This window comes from Furipterus horrens, unplaced genomic scaffold, assembly GCF_987537825.1.
Source record: "Furipterus horrens unplaced genomic scaffold, mFurHor1.1.pri manual_scaffold_4, whole genome shotgun sequence".
NCBI classification, from domain to species: Eukaryota; Metazoa; Chordata; class Mammalia; order Chiroptera; family Furipteridae; genus Furipterus; species Furipterus horrens.
In genome coordinates this window covers 78,686,222-78,699,516 of record NW_028327174.1, presented here as the reverse complement: position 1 = coordinate 78,699,516, position 13,295 = coordinate 78,686,222, and the positions used below count along the sequence as shown (strand labels likewise).

At 31.2% G+C, this 13,295-nt stretch overlaps 1 non-coding gene across 1 annotated transcript; it reads left to right on the top strand.

Annotated features, from left to right (window-relative positions):
• Positions 1-12,430: 12,430 nt before the first annotated feature.
• LOC150012271 (U1 spliceosomal RNA) lies at positions 12,431-12,591 on the top strand. Its single transcript, XR_016511077.1, has one exon. It is a non-coding gene; the product is annotated as a U1 spliceosomal RNA (small nuclear RNA).
• Positions 12,592-13,295: the final 704 nt, after the last annotated feature.

The window sequence follows — 13,295 nt, the reverse complement described above, 5'->3', positions numbered from 1 at the left end:
TAAGAATGAGGACATTTGCAAGATTTAGAAGGGTGAGGGAAAACTGAATTCTGCTAAAGAATAAACAAGTGAAATGAAGAGACCCTTCCAGAGGTTGAAAGCTGTGGCCAGCAGGCTGCAGAGGCCAGGATAGAAAGAGAGTGCTAGAGGAGAGGACAGAATGAAGGTACTTGGAAAGATTTTTCTTGAGTTCTGGTATGTGGTTGCAAATCTCCATTTTCAGTAAAATCTTCATGGCAAGCTGTGGCTTTTGAGAACTGTATCTACTTTGGGGCAGAATATATAAGAAGTTTTTATTCAGAACGGGAACAGATAAGTGAGAGGCTGATCAAGAGGACCCTGTCACACATCAGAGTTCTAACTTACATCTGCACAGTATGATGTATGCTGTTCTGCTGTTTTTTGAGTTGAATTTTCAGTTAACAATAGAAAAATGATTTATATAATCTTACAGCAATATATTTACAACAAATAAAATTATATCATATTTCAAGTCTATTATAGTTCTCTAAATTGTGGACATGTGAGAATTATATCAGAATATACCTATATTGGGCTTGTCTTTGATAATTAGCCAATTTTTGGTTCACTACATAATATTATTGTTAATAAAAGTTACACTGGTCACATAGATGGCCAGTTGCCATCTTAATTATCTAATTTGGGGAAAATGTGGTTTTAGTGTGTCTAGCAAAAAATAAACTATTGACAAAAATGAATAATGATAGTAATAAGTGCCTCATTTTCATATTGACATTTCTTTTTGAGTAAAATGAATGGTATATCCACAGAAGGTACTGTTAGTGATATTACTCATGTTTAAATACCATATTTTATTTACAGTGTACCACTAAAATTCCTTTTCCACTGATTTTCTAATTTTTTATATTATTAAAAATTAATAAAATTTACTGTACTAGTATATCTTATAGATAACTCCTGCTGTACTTACCACAAAAGAAAGGCTTTCACATAAAATTCCCATCAAAATAATTTTGAGACTTGTACAATTTTGTATGCATGCAAAATTCATGTAACATGTATATTCACAAAAACCCTTCATTCTGCTAAAATTATTATTGGTGAGAACTGATCAAATGGGGAGAAATGGCAATGCCCTGACAGGTGGAAAAGGGGTAAGATAATTTCTACAGAGAACCTGACTGTCCAAATTAGAGTCCTGGTGGGATACTTTGTTGAGACTTTTAACAGAGATTTTCAAAATCATAAAGTTTTGGTGTTGTTAATTCCAACAGATAACTCATTCTGTATGGTAGCACCTATCAAAAGAAATACTTTTTGTCTTTGACTGCCAATGGCTGATTAGATAGCACAGAAGCTGAATACTAAGACTTCTTTTTAAATTAAAGAATTCATGTCTACAAACTTCTAGAACAAAAATGATTTCTTTTCTGTTACCAGTAAGAGAAAAAGATTTTTTAAAGAATAGATTACATGTGAAATAAAGCAAAACATTCAATAGACATGTAGGAAATATTTGTGGAGTGCCTCTTTTGTACAGCATGGACTCAGGACTTCAGAAAAGTCCTGTATTCTATATGTACCGCCTCCCACATGCTTATGAACAAAGACCACCAAAAATTCCTAGCAGCCAGTGGCATCTCCTGTTGAAAAGTTAATCTACATGAATTTCAATGCCAAAGAAGATGGCCTAATGATTATTTTACTTCTCCCATTTGCCTGGAGAGAATGTTAATGATCAGGTGTCAATTCTCTTTGTACTTTTTTCCTCAATTGCCTTGCAAATTGCTGTCTAAAAAAGGCAAGGTTGTTACTATGTCTGTATATTTTACTGAATAAGGGAAAATGTATCATATAGAGCAATGTGAATGTCCCCAGCCCTGTTGGACATTTTTCCTGCCATCTGCTTCATGATGCTTCACTTTGCTTCTCCTACTTGTCTCTAATAATCAAGAAAACAGAAGATAGCAGCAATCTCAGTTATTTTTCTTACATCCAGCATGTATCCTCTTGTTGATTATTTGTTTCCTTGAGGCTAAATAGTATCAAGAACAAACATAATTTACTGGGAGGCAGCATGTGGTGGTGTGTAGAGAGAGGGCTTTGGAGACACATGTCTCTCTGTGACTTGGTTTCCCTGCTATAAAATGGTGTAACAGTACCTAGCAGGGTGTGTGGTGTAAAAATATGAGACAAATAGCATTCTTAGGACATAAGTGTGATTTAAATGATAGCTAGATATCAAAAGTAAAATCCAAGGTCTCTATTCTTAGAACATAATTGGAGATACATTTTACACGCAGAGACACACACACAATCGGTATTAGAATATAGTATACAATTCTGGCCAAATTTTAGAAGCCCATGTGAAAGATTCCATGACATTCATAAGCAAGTGACCATTTCTGAGCAAAGAGCACCACCATGAATTCGTTGTCTTGAACAGGTCCTATTGCTGGCAGATGTCTCAAGACATAAGAAGTAGCTATGGCAGACTACAAAACTGTTGCAAAAATTTAATACGTAATATGCTAAAGGATGGAATTGTACAGATAATTCTGTTACATTGGAATTAAAAGCATTTAAGGACTGAGGGGAGCAAGCAGCACAAATAGGTAATTCTCTTCAAATGTTAAACAGAGATAAGCATAATTTTCTTCCACAGGTAGATTGGTAGCATCATTGACTTGAAATGAATTAAATTGCATTGGGCTACTTATTAATCCAGAGACAACCAATTGCAGCTATGTATAAGTATCTTTCCAAATTATTTCCCTAGCAACTTCACACCATGGCACTAGCGCTGAATTTAATAAAACAGGGCCAAAGAAGCTGTGGCAATTGAAGCATGTAGCTTAACTGTAGGGCTGAGGGAGGGCACGTAGGGCTTTATCCAGATCATTTCACAAATATGTAATCCACAGAAAGCACCTCAGGCTTTTCTCCCTTCCAAATTTCTCTTTTTCCCCTCACTCTTGGCCTCCTACATATAGATATAGAAAGATAAAAATTCTACTGCCCAATAAAGTAATAACTATTACCCTGTATTGGCTTAGTACTTTAGAGTTGTTATAATGAAATCACATATATCTTCAGCAGCTTTTATTGGCCTTTTTTATATAAATTTCTAAAAATATTAAAAAAACTATTTTGTCTCAGAAATTGCAGAATATTCACATCATTGGAGGATGGTTTTTGAATTAAAATTTTAAAAACTTTTAATATGTTCCTATTTTAAAATCATTTTAGAGATATTAGATGAATAGAAATAAGAGAAGTTAGGTCAGAATAATTATGTCTCTTGACAGGAAAGAAATGGAAGTGTGACAATATGGATTTTGTTTAAGAAACAAAAGTGAATTTTTCAAAATAGGACATTGAAGATGCTGAGTAATAGAAAAACAGTAACTTTTTCTCCTGTACCCCAGTCAAGCTTTTTGAATGTATTAGTTTAGCATTAATATGTTTATATAAATCTTTAGAGACTGGAGTTTCAAAACTCTAAACTCAGACACTGAGAATAGCAAGTATTCTTTGAGGATTAAAAGTGACTCTTAAACACAGTGTTCTCAAGGACAAATGCCCAAATTGAAAAACATGTATTGCTTATCATTGACTCTAATAAATGTTAAGTGGTGCCTGATGCAATTCGTCTACTAGTGTTCCTGACAAGGAAATGTGTATATTTTTAAAAGCCTGTGCCCTGAGTGGATGATTTCACCCTTCTACTATAAGAAATCATTGGACAATCACAGGAAGTACAAAACAAGTCAAATAGTAGGAGAGCCTTTACTGTAAGCGGGTGTACATATAAGAGAAAGAAAAGCATCTAATATGGATAAAAAATTCATATTAAAAAAAAGTTAGCAAGAAATTGTTTTTTAAATGCTGTGAAAGATTGCATATTTTAAAGCAATGATTCTGAGGGTTCACTTAGCACTACATTTTCTAAGAGTTTAAGCATCTTATTTGGAGAAGTCACAAAAATAAAGACTAATCATTTATTGCTAACGTTTACTCTGTTCAAATATATTGTGATCTAACCTCAATCTACAGTCTACATGAGATCATGTCCAAGGACATTTTAATGACAATATCATAATAATAATGTTTAAACTATTATAATAATGGGAATTCTACATATTGCCCGTGTTTTTCACATGTTAGGCAAGATCATAGCAGAAGCTGGACATTTTGAAGTAGCAGTTTACCAAATATATCTGCCATACTTAATATAGGACTTCATAGTAAAATTTTATTAAAAAATAAAAAATTGTGGACAAGTATAAAAATGAATGGAACACCATAATTCAAGGTTCTCTTGAGCAAACCACAAAATATTGTCATTCTGGTTAAGAGCAAAATTAGGGAATATGTTTTTAGGAAAGCTGAAGGAAGAAAGAATTTTAAGAAACAAGATTGTCAACATTGTCTCTTGTTTCTGGGTTATGAGGTTAGAGGAAGCCTGGCAAGTGCCCATCTGGGTTAGCAACAAGAAGCTCAAAGTTGACCTTAGTTAGAGAATATTGGTGTGTGTTGTAAAATGAGTGGGAGCTAACAAAATGGAGAGATTATGGATGAATATGCCAAGAAGATTGGCTGTAAATGGGAAAAGATCTAGAGTAGTAATTGATAGAGTAGATGGTTCTTTAGAGGGTTTTAAAAGATAGACTAGACTTGAGTAGTTTTTAATAATAATTAGATAAAAAGGGAGAGGTTGATAATAAAAAAGAGAGATCAATAGAACAGAACATGGAGAGAGCTCCAGAGCACAGGGCTGTATTTAAAACCAATTTAAATGAATGTTGAAGATGCTATAAAAAGTTCATTTGTACTTGTATGAAGCAAACCTAAAGTGAATTAGATCCAACATAAATAACAGGAAAAATTACACTTATTAAGAGAAGATAAAATAATAAGTTATGAAGACAAAGTCTTTAGTAGTTTGAAATGAATATCATTTTAAAATACATTAAGTAAATGAGAAAATATTAAGATGGTATCATGGCAGTAATGGGTTCTAATTTTTACAAAATGCTGTGATAATTAAGTCAGAATTTTCAAGTGGAGATTGAGTGATCACCTTTAGAGATGCAAAATATTCATGGCACCTATAACAAGGATGTTAATAAAGTGTTCAGATAAATGTAATTCTGGCTCAGGATAATTAGCTTTCATTTATCACCCAGAATCTCAATAAAATTTAGCTCCAAATGTTTTTATGGAAACTAAAATTGTATATAATAGAATTTCTGAAACTCTTCTAAGGTTTAAAAACAATTTTTAAGAGTTGAAACCCAATGAAACTGCTATATAGAGATATAATTAAATAACTCATCTGTTTTTAAACTTTGGTTCAATTCAGTCATTACATCAGTTTTCACATAACAATGTAACTTGTTAAGGTTTAGTTTATTGTCTACATTGAGCTGTGTCATTCCATCTTTTTATTATTTATGAAGCCATTGGAAAGAAATCAATATCTCTTTATATGCTATAGCTGGTAAAAATAAGTTTTCTTCATTATTAAGGTACATGATATAGCGACTAGTAAAAACCTAAAAATGAGAAAACCTGTATTCTATTACAAGAATATGACTTTCTCATTGTCTAACAATATAAATATCAGTCTATCTCTTTTTATATTTCACTGCTGCAAGAGAAACTGAATGAAATAACTTTCTACATCTTCACAAGAGAACAAATTTCATAGACATAGCTATTCCATTTTCCATGTAATTTTAGCAATATTATGGTTAAAATTATATATCTCATTCAGTGTGTTCAAATATTTTTAATGAAACAGCTCAATTGCTCTCAGAGTAAGTCAACATAATTTAACAGATATTTGTAGTAGTGAAAGACTTAAAATATGGCTTAGAAACTTGTATTTATGTCATGTAATGAAACAATACACATGAAAGACACCATATACGAATACATATTGATAATATGATTATTAATTAAACTCAAAACTTTTTTAATGTGTGACTTCAGTTTAATTATTAAAACTAATTCTCATTCTAGGTAGCACAAACAGTGCAAAGAGATAGGCAATGAATCTGGATGGGCAACTGACAGCCTCTTTATCACATTCTTTTAAAACCTTGCAAAACATGAATTGTATTTCAAATTTATTATAAACTTATATAATGATGATTTATATCTGTAGAATGCTATTTTATATATGTTAAATGAAAGCGTATATACTTTATTTTTGTTTTATTTGTGAGCCTTTGATATTGCTTAATATAAGTAGCTGGTATTTTAAAACCTCATCTCTTACTGTACCTCCCTCATGAATAGAGGCTGTTATAAAATACTAAAATGTGCCTCAAATGATGGACATAACACAAATTAATAAAATCTCTGACTAATGCAGAACTTCTAGTGTAACCATGGTTTCATCACTGAACATTTCTATTGTTAGTTTCCTGTTCTAGTGGAAAAAAGCAAAACAACAGGACTTTTGATATCAAGATAATTTGAATGTAACATGACAGAATACAATACAAAAGGAAGATAGCTGAGCTTTCTGTGAGTATTGAATTAAATATGTATCTTAATTTCCAAAAGGTAATATGAATTCCTATGCCAAAGAAATGTTTCTAATTTAAACTTCAATTTCTTGTGAAGAATGAAGTGCATGATGAAACATTAAGGCCAACTGTCAGTACAGATGCTTAAATGTTGTGATTACAGTTGCTACTCGAGGGCACCGATCATTTTGCTGAATTCCATGCTTGTAATTTTATTGTTCAAATAATATGATCCCTAAAATGCGGTATAAAATGGATAGCTACAATCAATAGACTTATGATTTATGCATCTGTTATAGATATTTTCATTGTCATGTTGCTATGTACAAAGAAAACAGGGCATACCAGCGGGAAACTCGTTGAAGATGCAATTGCAGGATATGCTTTTAATTCACTCAGTGACAGGGAGTTTCAAGGCATACACCAGCTTCATATGGTTTTACCTTTCTTGTCATTGGAGGAGAGTAAATATTCTAAAAGAGGTTTAAAATAACAAGAGACATTAGCTCCTTTGATAAATACTATCAAACAATTTTATGTGATAGTGAAGTAACGTTATACATCATGTATATTGATCAATAGATCTGTGACATAATTTACTAAATTAATAGTTGTGATATCAACTTTAATTTAAAAGCTCCCAGAGCAAAACCTTAAAGATAATAAATTAACCTTCCTTTGACCTGTAGCCAAACATTGATGGACATAGAAGAGAAAATAATTTTGTTTTTATAATTTTGCCCTTAGCTTCATCAAATTATGTTCAAATAAATAAAAAACCCCAACCTCATTCCTTAGAATGCTACTCATCAAATTATGTTCAAATAAATAAAACCCCCCTACCTCGTTCCTTAGAATGCTACATCAGAGTTCTTAGTTAGGTTTCAGCAAATAAAAAAAAAAACTTTTATACATTCTTTAAACTGAGATATCATAATGATTATCTAAGGACCCTCTCAGATAAATAATTTCTAGAAACAGGTCTCAGAGTGGCATTTTTAAAATTTGCCTTATTGAGCTACTATGGACTTTCCATATTCACTATATTTATTGTCTAGTATTACAAAACATTTTCTAACTAATCAAAAAATGCGTATTATAGGAGTAAATATTTTATTTTAGTTTCAGCTTTGATTCTAAACCACTGTATGAAACAGAAAATGGACTCGACTACTTGTGGCATGATTCCTTATACAAAAAGTTTTATTATTGTATTAACATTATTATTAAGGATTGATTTGTTTTTTTAGTTCACAGAATGTTGTCATATGTTGTGGAAGAAAACTGGTATTATTATTGACATTATATATTATTCTCAAATTTCTTACATGTGAATTTATTAACTGTACAAAAGGACTTAGAAACTTAGAAATGCATTTTAAGCCCCACCTAGCATAACTTCTACTTATCTTTTGAACTGACCATACTTGAAATTCTTTGAAGAATTGTAGTATAATGAGTTTTATTGTCTTCCACAAATATACATACTACCTAGGTAAATAGAACATTTTTTTCAATCTTATCACATGAAGATAAGCAAATTATTTGTTTTACTCTGTGTTCCTTTTTGTCTTTTTACATTAGTTTTGAAAGTGACTTTATTTTCAAAGATCTAAATGAATGTGTAGTGGTAGCACTAAGTTTAAAGGTGTCATTCTATTTTTTAATTTTTTTTTATCACAATACTTAAATTAGGAAGTGCTTGGCCAGAATGGTCCTTGATGTGAAAAATTTGCACTAGAAGAATATCATTTACGACCTGATTTATTCTAGAAAACTGACAGCATAATGGATAAACATCATTAACCTTGAAACCAAGACCTATAATTAGCCAAAGTTGACAAAGAACAAAGGTCACCATCTGAAGGTAATCTAATTTCTAAAGGACAAACTATTTCTTTTAACACCCACTGTCTAAGTGATTACAAAATAATAATTGTAGATTAGTCCACACTAAATCACCTTGTGCATCTGTAGAGTTTGTTTGTTCTATGATAGGTAAATGACAAAGAAAGGAAATATTGGGTTACTCTTGCTGATAGAAACATGATGCCTGACTCATAAACGTATGCAGCCTATTAAGCTAGTTGTGTTTTATTAATCTTCCCCAGATTGGCCAATGTGGTTAGTCCTCTTTAAAATGTGTAATTTCTTCATTAAATATAGGTTTTTAAAAAGTTTTTCAAGTACATGTATCTCCTGTATAACATGTACTTCTATAGCACGGTTTTGCTCTAACGTGGTTAGAGAATTGGGGAAAACTTTCATATAGCACGAAATTAGGGAAATCCCCGTACAATACTGAACGTGATAAAAGATTTTAACAGCAAAAGATAACTCATTAAAATTTTTTCATTCAAGTGCGTATATTGTATCACTTTACTCTAAAAAGCATAAAGGAAAGCTTAAAGTTAGCCAAACGATTAGAATCATATTTCTTAAATGAAGATCCTTGCACTGAGGGGAGCACAAAGTTTAAGAGAGAACTTCAAAAGTGCTTAGCACCGTATAATGAAATTTATAAAGATCTCTCAGCTAAATGCAAGCAATCTAAAACAACAGAGTTTTTGCAAAAAGCAGAGCAAAGAAATCAAGATAATGCTGAAGAAAGTTCAGAGGATAAGTCTATCTTGTCAAAAAGAAAACACTTTCGGTTAATGGAGCTTAGTAGTGATGATGAAGAAAACATTACTTAATTCACATTAATATGTAATAAGTTTGATGAAAACTGCTTTAATAGAGATGTTTCTCTTAATTATAAAAATATAATAGTGTGTTTTTAAAAAAATGTTTGGAACATAATCCCCCTTTTTGTACTAGTTCTTTGTTTTGTATAACATGGATTTGCATAACACAGCATTTGTTAGGAGCCTAACAACTGTGCTATATGGGCGTTACCTGTAGGCGGTTTCATTGCAGCCCTGGAGCCTTGAATAGTTTTCCCACTTGAATAAGTTAAACATATTTTCAGGTCACAGAAAAGCAATTAATCAAATCATTTGAAGAACTTTTAGGTAGAGATGCAGCCTCCAGTTTACATTATTCCAGTAAAAAGACAAGAAAATAAGGAAGTACAAATATAATTTGGGAATCTTTCAGGTAATGTAGATTTATAAGATAATATAAAGCAGGATTAAAACTTAAATACCTAATGTAAAAGTTTATGAAAGAAATAACATCTCTTGTTTATATAAATATAAGTAATAAAGCTAGAAAGGAAGAAAGAAAGAAAGAGGGAGAGGGAGGGAGGGAGAGTGGGAGAAAAACTGTTAAGAGCAATTGTTTATGGAGTGACGGCATAAAACATTTTATAGAGATGATAATTGATAAATAAGAAATATTCCTTAGTTGCATGCTTATTTTACAATATTTTTATAGTAACTCTGTTATTAGTCATATCTTTATCCAATTTTAAATGTGCATAATCCTTCTGGACAGCTCGAATTTATATTTACAGTACATTTATGTAAAATATGAGTTATTTGTTAAAATTAAAGCTTTTCATGTAACTATAAAGTACGGTCTTCTAAAATGAACTAAGACATAAATTACATAGTTAAGTTTCTTAAATGTAATGTTTATGGCAGTAAACATAAAGGGATATAATAATATCTTAAACACTATCTGACAGGACTATTGAGTTTATTCCTGAAGTAAAATAAAAAAAATCAAATTATATTTTCCCCTTTTATTAAAGCAAACTCTCAATTTTAATCCCAATACAATTTTAATGTTTCATTTTTTTTATATTATGCACTTAAATATTCAAATTACCTTAGGATGATTAAAAGACTTTCCTGTAATATGTCTTCTGATTGGAAATTTTGCTACATTTTACCATAAAAGTACTATCTGGGAGGTAATTACTTTAGTAGCTCAATTTTATTTAAGATTTTGAAAATGGTTTCTTCTAAAGAAATGAAAATCCAAATACTTGAAGGTTAAAATATTTTCTTAAAACTACTATACTTGCTGATATCAGAAGTTAGATTGAGACTATGTATTATAATATTCCATCAAATTGATGACATATTGGTAAAGTAGGAGGGATAAACAAATGAGTAAAATTGAATTTGATATATGAAAAATTATTCAAGTGAACAATATCTTTGCATATTTTAGTTTCATATTTAAAAAAATACTTTTTCTTTTATTGAAAAATCCAGTTTGTCAGCTACTATATGCATTATTAGAATGCAATTTAAGCACATACAACTTCTTATATTTTGAAAGTAAAAATAATACCTTAGAACAGTGATTTTCAACCGGTGTGCCACAACACGCATACTGGTATATCACAAGAATTTTTAAACATACAACACCTGACTATTTAATCAGTGGCACCAACCTCTTTTCCCTTAGATTGTCAAATTAAAAAAAAATTACAACATCAACACAGCAATAGCCATCTAATGTGAATGAATCAAAATTATAGTTATTTTTTTGTCAGGTTGGCAAAACATACTTTTTTTTTTTTTTTTTTGATGTGCTGCAGAGTTTTAGCAATTAGTTTATGTAGGCCATGAGATGATAAAAAGCTTGAAAATCACTACCTTAGAACAGTTTACGTAGATATTTATTGCTTGTTTTGATAGGTTGTTCATCTGAATTTAACAATCATTATGGAAATTGCTCAGAGAGTGTCATTTTATTATATTTACTGTGTCTGGCACAATAAATATTTGTTGGATGAATTAATCATTTATTGTTTTAAATACAGGGATATTTTCTATAGACCTAAAACATTTATTATCCCAAAATAATTATATTATTAATATTTTACCATGTGTTTTTATTCTTTTTAAAGGAGCTCTCATATAACATTTACAAATGATTAATATTATCTGAAGAAATGATTTCTAATGCTGCCTTTTCATACTTTGTCTTAGGTCCATACCATGTGATTTAGGAATACAATTTAAAGTCCCAAAAGGGGCATTTCCAATACATTTTCTCCTAAAATGAACACATAAAAGATTCTCATACTTTGGTTATCTAATCTAACCATATATTTAAATTCATTAATAAACTAAAAGGTAGGTTGATGGCATAAAGGTTAACACGAATTCTGTATAATTTAGTTACATATTCTCTAGATTAAACCTCAAAATTAAGAAAGTAGAGGAAGGTATATTTATCTATGCTTATAGAAGTTTGATCTCCTATGCCTTCTAATTTTTATTTCAACTGCAAATAGTAGGTTTTTCTTGGTTTCTCAGGTCTGGAATAATTGATGCTAATAATAGCTGGCATTTATTTAGCTGTGTGTATAAATGATCTCTTTTAATTCTATGATGTAGATGTCATTTTATCCCTATTTTACACATAATGACATGGGAAATACAGAAAGTTTAAATAATTTGCCTCAGGTCAGCTAGCATTGATAGGATTTGAAACCAGGCAGTCAGCTTAATTAATACTTCCAATACTACATTTTATTCCCTTACTTAGGGCAGGTGTCCTCACTCACACTTGCAAATTCTCATGGGCTGGAGTTCTGCTTCTGTCTATACCTGAGTAAACCTCACATGCTTCCAAGCAAGTGTTCCATTTGCCCCTACTTGACTGCTGAATTGTTCTTGTGTGTGGACATGAGGATTTAGATGTTCTGCCTGATGAAATATTTTTGTACTACTTATCACTACACCTTACTAGGGCATCTTTCCTGCCTGTTTATTTGCCCCAACACTCTCTTTGTGTCCTCTTAATGCTTGTTGAACTCCTTCAAGATTATTAAAGGTCAAAGAACTTCTCCAATAATGTGGCATGAAATACTGAGTCACAACGAGAGAAAGAAAGGAAAACTGAGAAATATTTTGTAGTTAAAACTCAACAAATCTCAGTATCATACTAGATGCAGGGTCAAATTTTAGAATGAATTAAATGGAGATTTCAAAATTACCAGCCTCATACTTACCTGGCAGGGGAAATAGCATATTCATGAAGGTGGTTTTCCCTGGGCAGGCTTATCCATTGCACTTTGGATGTGTTGACCCCTGCGATTCCCCCAAATGTGGAAAATTTGACTATAATTTGTGTTCGTCAGGGATGGTGTTTGTACTCTCCCACCCCCCCTGCCAAATTAAGATCCTTAGTCACGGGGAGAATAGATGTGTCATACAGAGCAAATGGACACTGAGAGAAGTTTTGGATACAAAGAAAAAATAATGATTTTGTCTACAAAGGAGAAACATACAGTGATATATCTTGATACTGCTATGTCCACATGTTTATTTGGTCATTATTCATGATACCATATTTTTTTACTTTAAAAATATCTCCTAGTGAGATATAGTAGAAGCTCAGTAAGTCTCAGAAGGATGTATATAATAGGTATTTAACTTGGTTCCTCCTCTTCCTGTTATTTACTCTTTAAATGTCCTCTGGTTTCTTCTTTCATTAAAATTTTAGCTTCACTTATTTGAGCAAGTTAATCTCACATCTGATTATTTATATATCTTACTCTTCTGTTCCTAGGACATCTCCCTAAACAAATGACCCTTCTTATCAGTTAACTCTTTCTCCGCTTCTCCCATGCACAAAATAAATTTTGTATATTTGTTTAAGTCATTTACTCATACTTTTACTTCTTAATGCAATTCATAAAAAACATTTAAAACCAAATTCATATCTACCTTCTTTGATAAAATTATTGGTTTGATTTATACAAAATTACACTAGAGTACACCTTTACTATTTTATGCTAAATCTGTTGTGATATTGTCTTACTCAGTCATTAAGGCACCAGAGTGCACCTTCAGTTTTCTTTTTACA